Here is a 20,335-nt window from a genome sequence, read left to right on the forward strand (position 1 = left end):
GTTGTTCAATCTCCATGTCTTTGCACGTGCTCTAGGGATTCCCACATTGCTAATTTCCAGTTTCATTCCTTTGTGGTTTGAGAAGCTGCATGGTATGATTCTAATTCTTTTGAATTTGCTGAGACTTGCTTTATGGCCTAGTATGTGGTCAATCCTAGAGAAGGTCCCATGTACTGTTGAGAAGAATGTAAAGTCCTTAGATGTAGGATGAAATGTTCTGTAGATATCTGTTAGATCCATTTGGGCTATAGTGTCATTTAAATCTACTGTCTCCTTGTTGATCTTCTGTCCTGTTGATCTGTCTATCTCTGAGAGTGGAGTATTGAAGTCCCCCAGTACTATTGTATTGGGGTCTAAGTCTCCCTTTAAGTCCCTTAACAAGTCTTTTAAATAAGCTGGTGCCCTGTGATTAGGTGCATATACATTGATAATCATATATATATTCCTGTTGAATGGATCCCTTAATCATTATATAGTGCCCCTCTTTGACTCTCCTAACAGTTTTTGTGGTAAAGTTTATGTTGTCCGATATTAAGATGGCTACGCCCACTCTTTTTTCATTTCTGTTGGCATGGTATATCTTTTTCCAGCCTTTCACTTTCAGCCTGTATGGATCATTGTTGGAAAGATGAGTTTCTTGTAAGCAGCAAAAAGATGGGTTTTGTTCCTTAACCCAATCAGCCAATCGGTGTCTTTTAACTGGACAGTTCAAGCCATTAACATTCAATGTGACTATTGAGAAGGAGTAACTTTGCCCTGTCATTTGCCAAAGATTTTTTCTAATAAATGGTTTGAGACTCCTGTGATCTTTTGCTGTGAGATTTCCTTCCTTTACCTTCCTTCATATTGGTGACCGTGTTTCTGTGTTTCTGTATGTAACACATCTTTAAGCATCTTTTGCAGGGCTGGACGAGTGGCAACAAATTCTTTCAATTTCTGTTTGCTGTGAAAGGTCTTTATTTCACCTTCATTCACAAATGAGAGCTTTGCAGGATATAATATTCTGGGCTGGCAGTTTTTTTCTCTTAGTACCTGGGCTATATCTCGCCATTCTCTCCTGGCTTGTAGGGTTTCTGATGAGAAGTCAGCTGTGAGTCTAATTGGAGATCCTCTGAGAGTAATCTGGTGTTTCTCTCTAGCACATTTTAGGATCTTTTCTTTGTGTTTCACTGTGGTGAGTTTGATTACGACGTGTCGTGGTGAGGATCTCTTTTGATCATCTTTATTAGGGGTTCTATGAGCTTCCTGTACTAGGATATCTCTGTCCTTCTCCAAACCTGGGAAATTTTCTGCTAGTATCTCACTAAAAAGGCCTTCTAATCCTTTCTCCTTTTCCATGCCTTCAGGAACTCCTAGAACCCGAATGTTGGGTTTTTTAAGAGTATCCTGTAGATTCCTGACAGTATTTTTTAGATTTCTGATTTCTTCTTCTTTTCTTTGATTTGACTGTTTCCTTTCCTGTTCTCTGTCTTCTAATTCCGATATTCTCTCTTCTGCTTCACCCATTCTGTTTTTAAGGCTTTCTAATGCGTTTGTCATTTGATCTATTGAGCTCTTCATTTCATTGTGGTTTTTTGTCACTATCACAGTTTCATGTTCTACTAGTTGTTTCATTTCATTTTGATTCCTCCTTAATATTTCATTTTCATGAGAGAGATTTTCTATCTTGTCCATTAAGGATTTCTGTAGCTCAAGAATTTGTTTTTGAGAACTTCTTAATGTTCTTATCAATTTTTTGAGATCTGCTTCTTGCATTTCCTCTATCTCTTCATCTTCATAATCTTGCATTGGCGTGTCTTGTTCATTTGGAGGCATCATAGCATCTTCCTTGCTCTTGTTACCTCGGCTTCTACGTTTGTTGTTTGGCATGTTGGAGATAATTTATGTTTTTTTTTTTTGCTGTGGTGTTTTTTTCTCGTTATACTATGCCTCTAAGTGGGCTGTCTACTTTTATGGATCCTTAGGGGCTGTTATGGGTGTGGCCAGAGAGCTCTGCTTGATTCTTCAGGTTTAAGGCTGTGCAAAAAGCTATTCACCCAGATTGTTCACTCCCTTGCTCCTTACTGGATTGCTCTCTCTCTCTCTCTTTTTTTTTCTCTCAGTTGGGAAGTAATCGCGAATGGCTGAGTGAAATTGAGGGTAGTTGAAATCTGGCCTCTGTGAGTATTCGTTTGATCTACCCCTGGGACCACACAAAGAGTTTATGCAGCCCTCAATGTGTTCTCAAGATTCACCAAATTCTGAAGTTACTGAGTTTGTGGCTGCGCTTTAGATATGTAAAATGGCTCCTGTTCTTTGTTTTGCTCCTTGAGTGACAAGAGAGGCCTCTGCTTCCCCCCCCCCCAATGTCTCGGGTTTCTGCTGTCTTTGTCTTACCTCCCTCCCGTTCCCGCGCTGGTGAGAGTCTGCGGCTAGTCTCCCGCGGTTGAGTTTCCACGCGGTGGGCTCGCTGTAGGTCCTCTGTGTCACATCCACTAGGTCCGGAAGCATTTCCTCTGCAGTTTTTTTCTTGAGTCTTTTCCTGAGGCTATAGTAATTCCACTTTTATGAAACTATTTTCCCAAACTACAGCGCAAGTCCTCACTATCCGCCATCTTGGCTCTGCCCTAGGAACTTAAATATTTTTATAGAAAGTGAGCCCTTAGGATATGGTAAGATGTTGTTCCCTAACTCTCCACATACATTTGCCTATTATACATAAAATTAATATTTGCTCTAGTGAAGTGGTTTGAACACTAAACTTGTATTTGTTGTTAAGAGGCTTAGATTGGTATTCACATTTATTTACCATACAAAAGTATATACACCTTAAAGCTTTTTCTCTGTTTCACTGGAAAGTGTTAATAGGATTGCCAAGCACACATTTTAAAGGGCAGGAAGAGGGGCATAGCTAATTCAGGGCTATCCTGATTCTATAGGATAGAGGTGATTTTGGCTCCACTATGCTTTTCCAATCAGCTTGAAGGTCGCTTAGCTAGAGCCACACCTGTGAAGAGTTTACCTGATTGGCTCTTCAATAGAAGGCAGGTGTGGGGGAAATGTACCTGGGGCTCCTATCAGCTGCCAGCAGTCAGGATAACCCCCTGAGTGGTCAGTCTCCCAACCAGGTACAGGAACACCTACACTACAGAGAAGAAAATAATCAATCTTAAAGTATTGGAAGATAAAAATATTTTTCAGTTTTCAGTTGAAGAGGATACAGCATTTAACAAAAGTGGCATGAACCTGATGTTTAAGCAAATATTCCAAAAATGAATGAGGAAAAGTTGCATGAAGAATTACATTTCCCACAGGCAGTAAGAATAAACTTTAATTGGGAAATTTATCAAAAAGCCAAAAACAGTTTACCAGGAGTTGCTGATTATGTAAGTGTATTTTGTGGCAGAGGATTCTTAGGATGATGAGAAGAAAACACTACTGAATGAAAAGTAATTCAACATTAGAAAGTAGGCTCTGCATGAGGCTCAGGATATCTAAGGAAAAATTGTAGAGAAAATATATAATAGCCAGCCCATGTACTGGAGCAAACATTGAGTAGCAAAGGGTTGAAGGAGCTTTTCAAAGGGGGAGACAGGATGTGGGAGCATCCATTCTAAGAGCATGCCACTGGATAGCTATGCACTCCCACTTTTATTTAGAGGATACTAACAAGTTGACAAACCAGCAGGCATGTAGGCAAGGTTATACATCAACTTAAGGATTTGGGAAAAGTTTGGTCTGGTGGTCTAACATAGAGATTAGAGCTGTGTTGTAAATCCTCAGAGACAAAACCATTTAGGTGTTCCTGCAAATATACAGATTCCCCAAAATATTCTAGGTACCAATTAATGTCCTTTAGCCCCCTGCTGCTCCTGCGGCCACATTCCTTTGGGGCTGGTGTGCCCTTCCCAGCCTGATTTGGCATGAGCGAAAACTGCTGCCATGCCTCTAGTTCCAGAGGGATTTATGCAGCACCTCTACATCCCCCCCTTTTATTTTATGCATAGATTTTAAATTTCAGAACACTAGATCAGATATGCATGAGATGAGACTTGGACTAGACAAACACAGGATGAGGATCATAATAACAAGTCCCACAAAGAGCAACAGCCAATGCAGCCAGGATCCCAACTGACACCATTCAGGTTTAAAATTTAAATGAGAAATTTCATTTTTGATATATCAATTTCCTCTTGAATTAAATTAGAATTATTTGACAAGTTGAAACAACCTAGAAATTGTTGATAGCCAGTGTTATGTTTAAGTAGTAAATAATCGATAACAGCACAATTTTGTAAAACATCTTCATGAATTTGACTTAACTCTGAATTAATAAAAGATAAGGCAGCAGTGATGGAATTAGCAGTTTTTTTTTCTCAAGTACAGGCAAGCTCCTCTAGGAAAATGGGCAAGAACAATTCCAAAAACAGGAAAACAACACAGGGTTTTCTATAGGTGTCTTAACCTCAGGAGTAATAGTCATTAAGCAATAAGAGTCAAAAGAGAGGGGGGAAAAATAACATGATGATTCACAAGACCAAAGTAGAACTGTATGTAAGTTGAGCAAAATAGTAGTAAGTGAAGTCTCAGGAGTCTCTATACTGTGTTTATGATCCAGGTGTTGTTGTGCAGAAGCAATCAGCAATCAATGACTTCGTATCTCCCCAGGTGGTCGATTCATCTTGGGGGACTTGCAATGAAGTGGCTTTGCTTTCTGATTCTTCCAAGGAGGGTGAAAGAGTGGCATTGGTTCTTTGTCTTCTTTAGCAGGAAAGCAGAAATTGGATGCTGTGACTGCTGGTGGCAACTCATGGTGTTATGCAGGAAAGACACAGTGGGCTGGAATCCACACAAGACCTGAAAGGGGATAAAACAGAAACAAACCCTCTTCCCTATGTGATGAGTGGTTTAGGGCTTTTTCAATTAAGTTAGGGTTCTCCTTGTAATAACTAACAGCTGTGGTGCTTCATGAGCTGGACGGAAATGCTTTTGTGCTGGGGTTTCACAGTCTAGAGACGTAGAATTCAATTTAGAAAAATAAATTAAATAATTAAGAGTAAATAAGAATGGCCATTGTCTGATTAATCTCCCCAGGGGTATGAGCCCCTTTTCTTTCATTTCATTTTGAAGAAGGATTTTAAGCCTATGATAGGCTTATTCAACAATGGCCTAACCTGTAGGGTTTTGGTGAATGTCATGAGTAAATTTACTCAGAGTGGAAGACAGTGGAACCCCTCTATGGGGACCTGTTACACTGGTACATACTCATGCCTTCCCTCCATCAACCACTAACCCCTTTGTGGGGATGAAATGATGTCATAAAGCAGCTGTCAAACACTAGGCTACTTCCCTTAACATCATACAGAGTTCTGGAATACATTAACTCGGCCACAGCCTTACATATTTTCCCATGAATGTATCATCTATCCCTTATGTTGGACAGTGAATCATGTAGTTTACAATGCCTACCAGTTTAGCAAAGGGTCATTTATTCAGCCACTCCTCGATTCTACTGTGAAACAGGTCTATGTATGTGAAACTCAGTTCAGATCTAGCAATAACTTCAGGGCAGAAGCTGGCTCTCTCCTTTATAACTTCCTTTCCTGCTGAGGCCTTAACTCCCCTACCTCCCAGCTTCCCTCCCAGATATAAGTGGACAGTAAGATGGGTACTGATAGCTGGGTAATAGCCAATCAGAACTAGGTCATTCACTCATCATGTAGAAAGAACTTGCCTTCTGATCTTTTATCCTCTATTGGTGAAGGGTCTCGTTTAGGAAAAAAGGTGTCAAATAACTCTGGTTTTTTTTTTTTTTGTATTTATTATTATACCAAATAAAAGTTGGGAATTCAAAAAAAAAAAAATGCAGAAGACGTATAGGTGGGCCCATTATCTGTCTTTAATTGAATAAGTTTGTCCATTTTTTTCCTTTGGAGAAATAAGTTTGTCCAATTTTTCCTTTGGAGAAATAGTTTATAGCAAAGATAAAGGAAAAAAAATATATATATATATATTATTTTTGCCACATTACAAATTTAAACACAGGTAACAAATCTTACATTATGGTTTACTTACTTTACTTACTTGCAAAAGTAAAATCAATGTAAATGATTTATACCATCCTCATTCTCCAAAATGGATTTTTATAAACATATATCCAGACCTAATTCATTAAAAAAATTGGACACAATGACATAGTGAGTAGATTCTCTCTTAAGCATGGTTGCCTAAATGTAACCTGAATGAATATCAATGACAACATTTAAATAACAAAAGGATTTGTTAAAGGACTGTGAGTTACATCCATTTGCCAAAGCTCCTTGGCATGACAGCCTCAAGGGTTGACAGCAGCAAAAGGAAAATAATGAGTGGTTTGAGCACATTGGGAAAAGCTAGATATAATAACAGGAGCATCAGGAAGAGGAATTTTAAACTGTTTATGGAGAGATTTAGCTATTGATGAAAAAATTCATGACTCTGAAGATCAGTAAATAGGGTACCAATATGTAAAGCTTCATCTGCATGTCTGTTGCCTTCTGAAAGAAACCTGGTAACAGATGTGACTGTGAAAATGAGCAACATACAAAGGAAGTTGTCATTGGCATAGCAGAGTCTGTAAAGTAAAAAAAAAAAAAAACTAAGTAAGTTTAGATCAATGGCAGAGGAGAAATTATCATTACCATGGTACTTTGTATCACATGGAAGAAGATTTATTAGAGTCAAAGACATCCAGCCTGAATGGCATAGAAGGGGCTATAAGAGAAGCAAAATCCAAAAGACTCTATGGCACTGTTTTTTTTTTTTTTAAGTACTGTTTCTTAACTACAATTTTAAAGGAAAAAACAATCAGTTTGGTATTCAGTTACCAGGCAGGGACAAAAGCCATCAAAAGACCTGATATACACTTATCTGGCTTTCTCATGATAAAGCAAAAAACCATCACAAGTGTGGGATACCTAATTTGTTTTCACAATAAACTGTGAGCTCAGGTGCTCACCATTCCCTTGCTAGTCTCATAGTAAGTTTGTAAGATTCCAAAGACTGGGCAGCCAGGCACTTCTGACCTTGCTAAGGATAACTTTTTGGGGAAAGGAAGCATTTTACACCCCAAATTCCACTGACTACCTATTAATCCATCTGACTCCTCACAGCAAGATTAATTTGAGCATGTGACAAATGAAACAGTAAATTAGTAACATATTGAGAGTTGCCAATAAGATTAAAAGATTAATCTTTAAACCATTGAAAGGCCAAAATATCTTTTGCCAGTTCACTGCATTGAGCCCTGTGTGTGTGTGTGGGGGGGGGAGCAAGGTACACTTTTTTTATCCAAAGAGAAGTTAAGTAATCACTCTTCTTGTAGAAGATCCATCTGAAAAAATAGTAAGAGCTTGTGCTATCGACATCTTTATAATCACAGAATGGAAGGAAAATGGCAATACTGTAAGAAGAGTTCTCAGGAAAATTATAAGAGAGATCTCTTACATAATCAATAAAGGCAATTTGATAAGTAAGTTGAAATTGTTCAGGTTCCTGTTTAGAAAAAGGCAAGTAAATATTAAACAAATCAAGCATAATTAGGGTAGGAGACTGATGAGGTCCTTTAGCAATTAAATCTGCAACAGCCTGTGAGTAAGGATAGATATGAAAGGGAGAGGTATCTGGTAAACAAAGCCATTCAACGATGTAAATATTTTCAGAAACCTTACAAGCAATACCAGTGGGGTTAATAAGGCTTGGAACAACAGCTAGCTGTAAAGGGGCTTTATGGGGAATGTAATTAACAAAAACTCTGCCTTAAGGTCAGATTAATATCTTTTAGAGATTGTTGAATTTGAGGAGAAATTTTAATGTTAGCTGTCAGATGTATTTTTCCCATCAAGGCTTCAAAAATCAGTTGCAACTGCTGGGTAGTTAACCTAAAAGAAATGAAATTGTAATATGCCCCACCCTCAAAGGCTCCACATTGGGCGCCATTGATATCAGCTTATGGGGTGATTAATAAGCTGTTTGGGTTCTTGCCTAATATTCAGAGAATTCTAAATACTGGCATAAACAAGGCAGAATGATATGTTTTAAGCTTTTATTCAGTGAGAAAGAGAGATAAATCTGGATTCATACTGAGCATCAGGAGCCAGCCACCTGGAGGAGCATGTATGCCAGAAAGCATGAGGTGGGTGGCCTGAAGGCCACACTCCCTGGAAGTGCAGTTCCAACTGGGAGAAAGGATGGTTAATCGAAGTTACCAAGGGCTAAAAGTAATTCTAATTGGTTGATGGTAATAAAAGCAGCTAAAGATTCTAAAAAAAATTTATTACTAAAACTTTCATTCTTCCATCTTATATGTTGTGTTATGGGTGTATACATATTGTATCTCTATATAGGACAATTAAGAGCTCTGTCTTAATTGACTTATAAATGAAAGATTGCTCATAAACTGCTAAAATTAATCAGATACATTTGATTAATGTGACCTAAATCTCTTTGTCAGATGTTTTAAAATATTGGTAGAAAGAAACTAAAAATGTGTGTGATTAAGTTTGCTGGTTAAACAAGCTACACTGTGTTAGATATTTATAAGATATTTCCAAATACATGTATTCTTAAAATTTATAGAAGGCATTGGACCTGCTAGTAAATATTTTTGTAAGTTGATATTTAATGACTAAAACTGCTATGCCTCCATTTCTCTATTCTCTTTAAGATGGGAAACTGACTATACTGAAGGACTCTCCAGGATGCACAATTTGGTTTTTAGCTCTAATAAAAGGGATGACTAATATTTTTCTGTAATTGCATAGCTAAAATGAGAGCTTAAATTATAATTTCAAGCTAAAATTACTTTGCCATTGGCACAGTAAACAGGCAATATCTCCCTTTCCGACCAAACAAAGGGAGAGAAACGTTTAAAGTGAAGACATAGCTTTCCTCATGAGTATTGTCTACCTCAAAATAAACTACTATCAGAACATGGCTGTGAATACAGTCTTCTATCTTAGGCCTTCACAGATTAGTGATGGGGCTTGAGCACCCCTTTGACTTGCATCTCCTGGTCTGCTTTAAAAAAAAAAAAAGGAGGCTGGGCCAGCGCTGTGGCTCACTTGGTTAATCCTCCGCCTGCAGCACTGGCATCCCATGTGGGCACCGGGTTCTATTCCCGGAGGATGGCCCAAGTGCTTGGGCTCCTGCACCTGCATGGGAGACCAGGAGGAAGCACCTGGCTTCGGATCAGCATAGCTCTGACCATAGCGGCCATTTGGGGGGTGAACCAACAGAAGGAAGACCTTTCTCTCTGTCTCTCTCCCTCACTATCTAACTATCTGTCAAATAAATTTAAAAAAAAGGGGGGGGGTGGAGAAAGCTGAGCATCAGAAGCCATGTAATGATCGGTAGCAGGTCTACTAAAGGCTTCTCTGTACAGTGATCTTCCCTCAGACACAACAGCCAGTCTGTTGCAGTGGCTTTCAAGATGGAAAGCCAGGGCTTCAGCAGAAGACAGCTTATGAAAAGCCCTGGCAGCTCTGCCAGTCAAGAGTTGGATCACTAGAAATGGAACTGCCCTGGAGTAGAAGGCTGCCCCGGTCAGAGACACAGATCTTGCTGGCTCTAAGCTGAAAAGCCCTTGACTAAGCCCAGCTTCCAAAGTAACCACCACTGCTGAGGGGATAGCCAAGTAGGGTCAGTGACATTTTAGGCAGAACTGCAATTTCCTGTTAGAGATGCCACCTGCCTTCACCTGGCCGGTTCCCCGTCCAGGCCAGCTAGGTAATGGAAGACAACAGGGTGCCTTTCCCAAGAGGTTCACACCTCCATTAAGATGTACTCCATGTGAAGAGATAGATAAGTGTGGGCCTCATAACTGGCAAGGCCTGAAAGCCCACCTGATTATTATCAGTCCCCTCTGTCAGTTTCTAACTGCCTCTCAATCAGAAAACTTAGTAGTGGTTTAGACAGCAGCTCTCTTAGGTTCTCCAATAATGACTGTCTTTTGTTCTAGACCATATCTAGCCCACCTGGGGCCTCTTTCCTTTGTAATTATAGCCTCTACTCTAACATCAATGACTCTCCTTCCCAACCTGTGTGTATTGATGGTTCTCTCCCCCACATAATGTTGTATGATGGTTCAGAATTTCTCTACAGACAAACCCCTCTACCCACAAAAGATGAGTGGCCTTTCTCCCAGTCTTGGTTGAGATCAGTTTTAAATTATGTCCATCAAATAGCCTCCATAAGGGCCCAGAGACCCCCCACCTCATCTCCTTTCCTCTATGAAATCTTCTCATTATTGGTTAATGCCACTACTGGGATCATTGGTTGCTATTCTCACCATGTCTTTTATACTTCCATGTCTGTTTAACTGCTTACAGGAGTTGATAATGGAAGAAACCAAGGCCTTCACCAGCCAGGCAGTGAACCAAATGCTGCTACAGGGATATATTCAGCTCCCCACTCAGGAGACAGTGGCTTGAGATATCGCCCCATGCCAGCAGAGAGTACCTGCTGCCCAATGGCAGCAGGAAGTAGCTCTAAAGATCATTGTCCCTCTACCCCTCGTAGACTTTTGAGGCCAGTGTAATCCCATACAACTCTTGCATTATAAAAAACAAAAGGGGGCGAATGTTAGTAAAATGCTGCAGTCTTATCTATGGCATGATCTACACCCTGGACACCATCCTAGGCTCTAACCCCCACTGCCATGGCTGGAAGCCAAGTGACCCCATGACCGAACCTCTGGCATCAGATCCACCCTCACCCTAATGGGATTCACTGCTCCCACCATACCTGCTCCCCAGAAAAGGTTTAAGAGGACCTGTTCCTGAACATATGACTCTCTCTCTCCCTCTCCCTCTCTGTCTCTTGATCTCTCTCTCTCGCTCAATCACTCTTTTTCTTGATCTCTCCATTAGGCTCTCTTTCTTCCTCTTTTTCTTTCTTCACCTCTGGTCTGTCGGCTTTCCCCTAATAAACTTTTTCCTTTAATAAAACAGGTTCAGTTAAGTGCTGTTCAAATTACTGCATCTCTAAGGTAATTTCACTTTTTGCTTCTTTTTCCCTCTTTCTTCTTCGTTTTCCTTTTTCCCCCTTTCTTTCCTTTTAGAAGCTTAATTATCTCTAAAGAAGAACCCAAGAACAATACATCTTTTGTTAGCATTCAGACATAATTATAACTTATGAGATATAAAGATATCCTCCATCTAATACAATAAAAAGGAGTAAATCTTTGAGAACAAGTTTTAATATTAAGTCTCATGATACAGCACTTTGGGAACAGAGTTCCTGCATGGGAAGTTAGTGCACAGTGACTCAGTTATTTAACAAATGACACTCTTACATATGACGTCGGTGATAACCCAAGACTCTTGACATCAGCTACCTAGGCTACTGAAACCTTTTGGATCGACAAACTCAACAAAGCCATAAGCAAAGTGGACGTTCTCTCTTCCCTGCAGGAAAAAAAGTATATCCTTCTTTGATGGCCACTTCTTTCTACTGGGAGTCTCTCTCACATAAGTCCTTCATTTAAAACATTTTTTGCCAGTGTCTTGGCTTTCCATGTCTGAAATGGTCTCTTGGACTTTTCAGCCAGACAAGAATGCCTTAAGGGGATGATTCTGAAGTCAGAGTACTATGTAAAGTGATTGACATTCTGAGAGTCTGCTGTATGGACTGCTACCCATGTTGAAGCATTCACTCCTTTTTTAATTCTATTATTATTGCCAAACATTAAATACTATTTATATATCACTTTACCACTTAATCCTATCTATATGATCTCTATAACACTTAAGCTGCTATTTTTACCACCAAGATTAAGGGGATTTGAAGTCCCATGGGAAGTTTTTCAACTGTACACTTAGAAGTAAGTCCATAGGTATGCATGCAGAACTATACTGCTTTAGAGTTACAAACTTCATACATTCCTCAATTACAGCTTTAGGATCACAGTAATTCTTCCCACCATGCACACCCTCCCACCAACACTCTCACCCCCTCCCACTTCCTTTTCTTATTCTCACTCTTATTTTTCACTAAGATCAGCTTTTATTTAACTCTATAAATGTGGTTAATTTATGCTAAGAGTTCAATGATTAATATCAAAGAAAAAAGATAAGTAAAGTACAAAGGAATAGATAAGAAAAGCAAAAAAAACTGGCTTATTTCACTAAGTATAATGATTTACAGTTGTATCCATTTTGTTGCAAAAGAAAGAATTTAATTTTTTATTACCACTGAGTTGTATTCCAGAGTGCATGTATAAAATTCTTTATCTAGTTATCAGTTGATGAACATGTGGGTTGATTTCATATCTTAACTATTGTGAATATAGCTGCAGTAAACATGAGGATACAGGTAACTTTCATATGCTGATTTCAGGAGTGGGATTGATGGGTCATATGGTACATCTATTTTTAGCTTTCTGAGGTATCTGTGAACTGTCTTCCACAATGGCTGTCTTAGATTACATTCCCATTAACTGTGGATTAGGGTACCTTTTCCCCATATCCTCATCAGCATTTGTTGTTTGTTGATCTCTGTATGACAGCCATTCTAACTGGAGTGATGTGAAATCACATTGTGGTTTTTATTTTCACCTTCCCAATGTCTAAGGATCCTGAGCATTTTTTCATGTGTCTATTGGCCATTTGATTTTCCTCTCTGGCAAAATGCCTGGGCAAGTGATACACCCATTTCTTAATTGGATTGTTTGCTTGTTGTTATTGTTGAGTTTTTTATCTCTTTATAGATTCCAGATTTTTGCTTCTTGCTCTACTTTTTTTTTTACTTTTATTTAATGAATATAAATTTCCAAAGTACAGCTCATGGGTTACAATGGCTTCCCCCCTCCCATAACTTCCCTCCCACCCGCAACCCTCCCCTCTCCCGCTCCCTTCCCCCCTCCATTCACACAAAGATTCATTTTCAATTCTCCTCATATACAGAAGATCAGTTTAGTACATATTAGGTAAAGATTTCAACAGTTTGCCCATATAGCAACACAAAGTGAAAAAACTACCATTGGAGTACTAATTATAGCATTAAATAACAATGTACAGCACATTAAAGACAGAGATACTACATAATAGTTTTTTTAAAAAAATTAATTAATTTTCTATGCCATTTCCAATTTAACACCAGGTTGTTTTTTCCATTTCCAATTCTCTTTATATACAGAAGATCAGTTCAGTATATAATTAGTGAAGACCTAAACAGTTTGTACCCACACAGAAACACAAAGTATAAAAATACTGTTTCAGTACTAGTTATAGCATCACTTCACATTAGACTACACATTAAGGACAGATCCCACATGGGATGTAAGTACACAGTGACTCCTGTTGCTGACTTAACAATTTGACACTCCTGTTCATGGCGTCAGTAATCTCCCTAGGCTCTAGTCATGAGTTGCCAGGGCTATGGAAGCCTTTAGAGTTCAGTGACTTTAATCTTATTCCGATAGGGTCATAGTCAAAGTGGAAGTTCTCTCCTCCGTTCAGAGAAAGGTACCTCCTTCTTTGATGACCCCCGTTCTTTCCACTGGGATCTCACTCACAGAGATCTTTCATTTAGGTCTTTTTTTTCCCGTGATATCTTGGCTTTCCATGCCTACTATACTCTCATGGGCTCTTCAGCCAGATCTGAATGCCTTGAGGGTTGATTCTGAGGCCAGAGTGTTGCTTAGGACATCTGCCATTCTACGAGTCTGCTGTGTATCCCGCTTCCCATGTTGGATCTTTCTCTCCCTTTTTGATTCTATCAGTTAGTATTAGCAGACACTTGTCTTGTTTGTGTGATCCCTTTGACTCTTAGACCTATCAGAGCCATCAATTGTGAGCTGAAATTGATCACTTGGACTAGTGCGATGGCATTGGTTCCTGCCACCTTGATGGGATTGTGTTGGAATCCCCTGGCACATTTCTAACTCCACCATTTGCGGCAAGTCAGATTGAGCATGTTCCAAATAGTACATATCCTCCCTCTCTTTCTCCACTCTTAAATTTAACAGGGATCACTTTTCAGTTAAAATTTAAACACCTAAGAATAATTGTGTGTTAATTACAGAGTTCAACCACTAGTACTAGAACAACAACAACAACAACAACAAATACTAAAAAGGATAAAGTATAACATTGTACATCTAGAGTCAGGACAAGAGCTGATCAGGTCATTGACTCTTATAGTGTCCATTTCACTTAACAGGTTTCCACTTTGGTGCTCAGTTAGTTGTCACCGATCAGGGAAAACAAATGATATTTGTCTCTTTGGGACTGGCTTAATTCACTCAGCATGATGTTTTCCAGATTCCTCCATCTTGTTGCAAATGACCGGGTTTCGTTGCTTCTTACTGCTGTATAGTATTCTATGGAGTACATGTCCCATAATTTCTTTATCCAGTCTACTGTTGATGGGCATTTGGGTTGGTTCCAGGTCTTAGCTATTGTGAATTGAGCTGCAATAAACATTAATGTGCAGATGGCTTTTTTATTAGCCAAATTAATTTCCTTTGGGTAAATTCCAAGGAGTGGGATGGCTGGGTTGTATGGTAGGGTTATGTTCAGGTTTCTGAGGAATCTCCAGACTGACTTCCATAGTGGCTTAACCAGTTTGCATTCCCACCAACAGTGGGTTAGTGTCCCTTTTTCCCCACATCCTCTCCAGCATCTATTGTTGGTAGATTTCTGAATGTGAGCCATTCTCAGTGGGGTGAGGTGACACCTCATTGTGGTTTTGATTTGCATTTCTCTGATTGCTAGTGATCTTGAACATTTTTCATGTGTCTGTTGGCCATTTGGATTTCTTCTTTCGAAAAATGTCTATTGAGGTCCTTGGCCCATCTCTTAAGTGGGGTGTTTGTTTTGTTGTTGTGGATTTTCTTGATTTCTTGGTGGATTCTGGTTATCAACCCTTTATCTGTAGTATAGTTTGCAAATATTTTTTTCCCATTCTGTCGGTTGCCTCTTCACTTTCCTGGCTGTTTCTTTTGCAGTACAGAAACTTCTCAATTTGATGCAATCCCAAATGTTAATTTTGGTTTTGACTGCCTGTGCTGCTGGAGTATTTTCCAAGAAGTCTTTGCCTGTGCCTATATCTTGCAGGGTTTCTCCAATGCTCTCTAATAATTTGATGGTTTCGGGTCGTAGATTTAAGTCTTTAATCCATGTTGAGTGAATTTTTGTGTAAGGTGATAGATATGGGTCTTGCTTCAAGCTTCTTCACTTGGAAATCCAATTTTCCCAGCAACATTTATTGAATAGACTGTCCTTATTCCAGGGATTAGATTTGGATCTTTGGTCAAATATAAGTTGGCTGTAGATGTTTGGATTGATTTCTGGTGTTTCTATTCTGTTCCATTGGTCTATCCATCTGTTTCTGTACCAGTACCATGCTGTTTTGATAACAACTGCCCTGTAGTATGTCCTGAACTCAGGTAGTGTGATGCCTCCAGCTTTGTTTTTATTGTACAGGAATGCTTTGGCTATTCGAGGTCTTCTGTGTCTCCATATGAATTTCAGCATCATTTTTTCCAGATCTGAGAAGAATGTCTTTGGTATCTTGATTGGTATTGCATTGAATGTATAAATTGCTTTTGGGAGAATAGACATTTTGATGATATTGATTCTTCCAATCCATGAGCATGGAAGATTTCTCCATTTTTTGGTATCCTCTTCTATTTCTTTCTGTAAGGTTTTGTAGTTTTCATTGTAGAGATCTTTAACGTCCATAGTTAAGTTTATTCTAAGGTATTTGATTGTTTTTGTAGCTATTGTGAATGGGATTGATTTTAGAAGTTCTTCCCCAGCCGTGGCATTGCCTGTGTATACAAAGGCTGTTGATTTTTGTGCATTGATTTTATATCCTGCTACTTTGCCAAACTCTTCAATGAGTTCCAGCAGTCTCTTAGTAGAGTTCTTTGGGTCCCCTAAATAAAGAATCATATCATCTGCAAAGAGGGATAGTTTGAGTTCTTCCTTCCTGATTTGTATCCCTTTAATTTCTTTTTCTTGCCTAATAGCTCTGGTCAAAACTTCCAGAACTATATTGAACAGCAGTGGTGAGAGAGGGCATCCGTGTCTGGTACCAGATCTCAGCGGAAATGCTTCCAACTTTTCCCCATTCAATAGGATGTTGGCCATGGGTTTTTCATATATTGCATTGATTTTTTGATGAATGTTCCTTCCATACCCAGTTTGCTTAGAGTTTTCATCAGAAAAGGGTGTTGTATTTTATCAAATGCTTTCTCTGCGTCTATTGAGAGAATCATATGGTTTTTCTTCTGCAGTCTGTTAATGTAGTGTATTACGTTGATTGTTTTGCGAATGTTGAACCATCCCTGCATACCGGGGATGAATCCCACTTGGTCTGGGTGGATGATCTTTCTGATGTGTTGTTGCATTCTATTGGACAGAATTTTATTGAGGATTTTTGCATCTATGTTCATCAGGGATATTGGTCTGTAATTCTCTTTCAATGTTGCATCTCTTTCTGGCTTAGGAATTAAGGTGATGGTGACTTCATAGAAAGAATTTAGAAGGATTCCCTCTTTTTCGATTGCTCTGAATAGTTTGAGAAGAATTGGAGTTAGTTCTTCTCTAAATGTCTGGTAGAACTCAGCAGTGAATCCATCTGGCCCTGGGCTTTTCTTTGTTGGGAGGGTCTTTATTACTGATTCAATTTCTGTGTCAGTTATTGGTCTGTTTAGGTTTTCTATGTCTTCCTGGCTCAATTTAGGTAGGTTGTATGTGTCCAAGAATCTGTCCATTTCTGATAGATTTCCCTGTTTGCTGGCATACAAGTCCTTGTAGTAATTTCTGATGATTCTTTTTATTTCTGCGGCGTCTGTTGTTACGTTTCCTTTTTCATCTCTGATCCTATTGATTTGGGTCTTTTCTCTTCTTTTTTTAGTTAGTTGGGCCAATGGGGTGTCAATTTTGTTTATTTTTTCAAAAAACCAGCTCCTCGTTTGGCTGATTTTTTGTAATGTTTTTTTGGATTCAATCCTGTTGATTTCTTCTTTGATTTTAATTATTTCTCTTCTCCTACTGGGTTTGGGTTTGGTTTGCTGCAGATTTTCTAGATCCTTGAGATGACTTGAAAGCTCATCTATTTGGTGCCTTTCCAATTTCTTGATGTAGGCACCTATTGATATAAACTTTCCTCTTAACACTGCTTTTGTTGTATCCCATAGGTTTTGGTATGTTGTGCTGTTATTCTCATTTACTTCCAGAAAATTTTTGATTTCTCTTTTAATTTCTTCTATGACCCATTGTTCATTCAGGAGCATGTTGTTCAATCTCCATGTGTTTGCATGTGCTCTAGGGATTCCCGAGTTGCTAATTTGCAATTTCATTCCTTTGTGGTCTGAGAAGCTGCATGGTATGATTCTAATTCTTTTGAATTTGCTGAGACTTGCTTTATGGCCTAGTATGTGGTCAATCCTAGAGAAGGTTCCATGTACTGCTGAGAAGAATGTAAAGTCCTTAGATGTAGGATGAAAAGTTCTGTAGATATCTGTTAGATCCATTTGGGCTATAGTGTCATTTAAATCTACTGTCTCCTTGTTGATCTTCTGTCCTGATGATCTGTCTATCTCTGAGAGTGGAGTATTGAAGTCCCCCAGTACTATTGTATTGGGGTCTAAGTCTCCCTTTAAGTCCCTTAACAAGTCTTTTAAATAAGCTGGTGCCCTGTAATTAGGTGCATATACATTGATAATCATATATATCTTCCTGTTGAATGGATCCCTTAATCATTAAATAGTGCCCCTCTTTGTCTCTCCTGACAGTTTTTGTGGTAAAGTTTATGTTGTCCGATATTAAGATGGCTACGCCCGCTCTTTTTTCATTTCTGTTGGCATGGTATATCTTTTTCCAGCCTTTCACTTTCAGCCTGTATGGATCATTGCTGGATAGATGGGTTTCTTGTAAGCAGCAAAAAGCTGGGTTTTGTTCCTTAACCCAATCAGCCAATCGGTGTGTTTTAATTGGACAGTTCATGCCATTAACATTCAATGTGACTATTGAGAAGGAGTAACTTTGCCCTGCCATTTGCCAAAGATACTTTCTAATATATGGTTTGAGACTCCTGTGATCTTTTGGTGTGAGGTTTCCTTCCTTTATCTTCTTTCATATTGGTGACCGTGTTTCTGTGTTTCTGTATGTAACACATCTTTAAGCATCTTTTGCAGGGCTGGACGAGTGGCGACAAATTCTTTCAATTTCTGTTTGCTGTGAAAGGTCTTTATTTCACCTTCATTCACAAATGAGAGCTTTGCAGGATATAATATTCTGGGCTGGCAGTTTTTTTCTCTTAGTACCTGGGCTATGTCTCGCCATTCTCTCCTAGCTTGTAGGGTTTCTGAAGAGAAGTCAGCTGTGAGTCTAATTGGAGATCCTCTGAGAGTAATCTGGCGTTTCTCTCTTGCACATTTTAGGATCTTTTCTTTATGTTTCATTGTGGTGAGTTTGATTACGACGTGTCGTGGTGAGGATCTCTTTTGATCATGTTTATTAGGGGTTCTATGAGCTTCCTGTACTATGATGTCTCTGTCCTTCTCCAAACCTGGGAAATTTTCTGCTAGTATCTCACTAAAAAGGCCTTCTAATCCTTTCTCCCTCTCCATGCCTTCAGGAACTCCTAGAACCCGAATGTTGGGTTTTTTAATAGTATCTTGTAGATTCCCGACAATATTTTTTAGATTTCTCTTTTCCTCTTCTTTTCTTTGGTTTGCCTGTTTCCTTTCCTGTTCTCTGTCTTCTAATTCCGATATTCTCTCTTCTGCTTCACCCATTCTGTTTTTAAGGCTCTCTAATGTGTTTGTCATTTGATCTATTGAATTCTTCATTTCATTATGGTTTCTCGTCACTCTCTCTGTTTCTTGTTCTACTAATTGTTTCATTTCATTTTGATTCCTCCTTAATATTTCATTTTCACGATAGAGATTTTCTATCTTGTCCATTAAGGATTTCTGTAGTTCAAGAATTTGTTTTTGAGAGCTTCTTAATGATCTTACCAATTTTTTGAGATCCGCTTCTTGCATTTCTTCTATCTCATCATCTTCATAATCTTGGATTGGGGTGCCTTTTTCATTTGGGGGCATGAGAGTGAGTTCCTTGCTCTTGTTGCTTTGGTTTCTACGTTTGTTTGGCATCTTAGAGGTGTGGCCAAAGAGCTATTTTGTTCTTCAGTGTTGCCTAGGCTAAAGAGTTTGTTTTTCTTTTGTAAAGTGGTCCCTGCCCTTTGTCTTTCTGGGGTTTGCAAGGAGAGTGCAGAGAGGCTAGTGTCCTAGCTGGCTCCCCCTTTTTTTTTTCTCTTCCAGTCAGCCTGGTGTAGTTCCCCCTCCCCCCCCCCCCCCGCGTGAGCTCGGACCACCGTCTAACCTTCGCGGCCAATGTCTCGGGTTACCTGTGCTTCCAGAGCCGGGGTTCAAATTCTGTGGGTGGGCTTATGTAGCTGGGTTCGCTGTTTTCCCAACTCTAGCGGCCCCCGTGTCCGTGGCGTGGCTCAGTGCGGGTCGGGTCGGGTCGACATGGCGCAGCTGGGCGCTGCTAGGTGCGGCTCAGGGCGGCTCTGTGCGGCTCAGCAGGGCTCGGCAGGGCTCGGCGTGGCGCAGCGCGGCGCAGTGCGGCGCGGCAGTGGGCCACCTTACGCTCCTCGCAGGTCCCCCGTGTCACATCCACCAGATCCGGAAGAGTCTCCTCTGCAGTTTTTTCCTCTGAGTCTCTTCTTAAGGGTACAGTAACTCCACCCTTGTTAAAATTTCCCTTCCCAAACTGCTGTGTGCGTCCTCACTCTTCCGCCATCTTGGCTCCTCTTTGCTCTACTTTTGGGATAAGAAACAACTGATCTCCTTGACTCTAGAGTGAGAGAATATGGACTATATCTTCATATGTATAACTTCTTGGATTTGTAACATTGAACTCAACCTGACTCTAGGTAAATTTTAAAAGGGAAAACTCATGTCCCCAACTCCACTAATGAATAAGGCAGCAGTGCCTCTTGTTTCATGTCCCCAGAGTTAGCAGTGTAGTGTGGACCCTTGACTCACATTGTAGACAAGAATGTGTTACAAAGGGTATCATGACCAGGGAGGACATATGTGCATCAACGCAGGGGAAAATGGTCCCCTATTAAGCCAGTGATGAGAGCTCACACTATCTCTGCTTAACCCTAAGCCTAGAGCGCTGTCTTCAGGATATAGAAACAGTAATTAAGATCACCATGATGCTGTACCTGTCACCCTCTGACTTCTGTTATGATCAGGATCTCTGTTGACATCCTCCTCAGATTTGAATTTTCTAGTTATTGTCCAAATTGACCAAATTTGGCCTGGAAATATTGGTTAATGTTTCTTCATAGG

Source organism: Lepus europaeus (assembly GCF_033115175.1).
Source record: "Lepus europaeus isolate LE1 chromosome 21 unlocalized genomic scaffold, mLepTim1.pri SUPER_21_unloc_1, whole genome shotgun sequence".
NCBI lineage: Eukaryota > Metazoa > Chordata > Mammalia > Lagomorpha > Leporidae > Lepus > Lepus europaeus.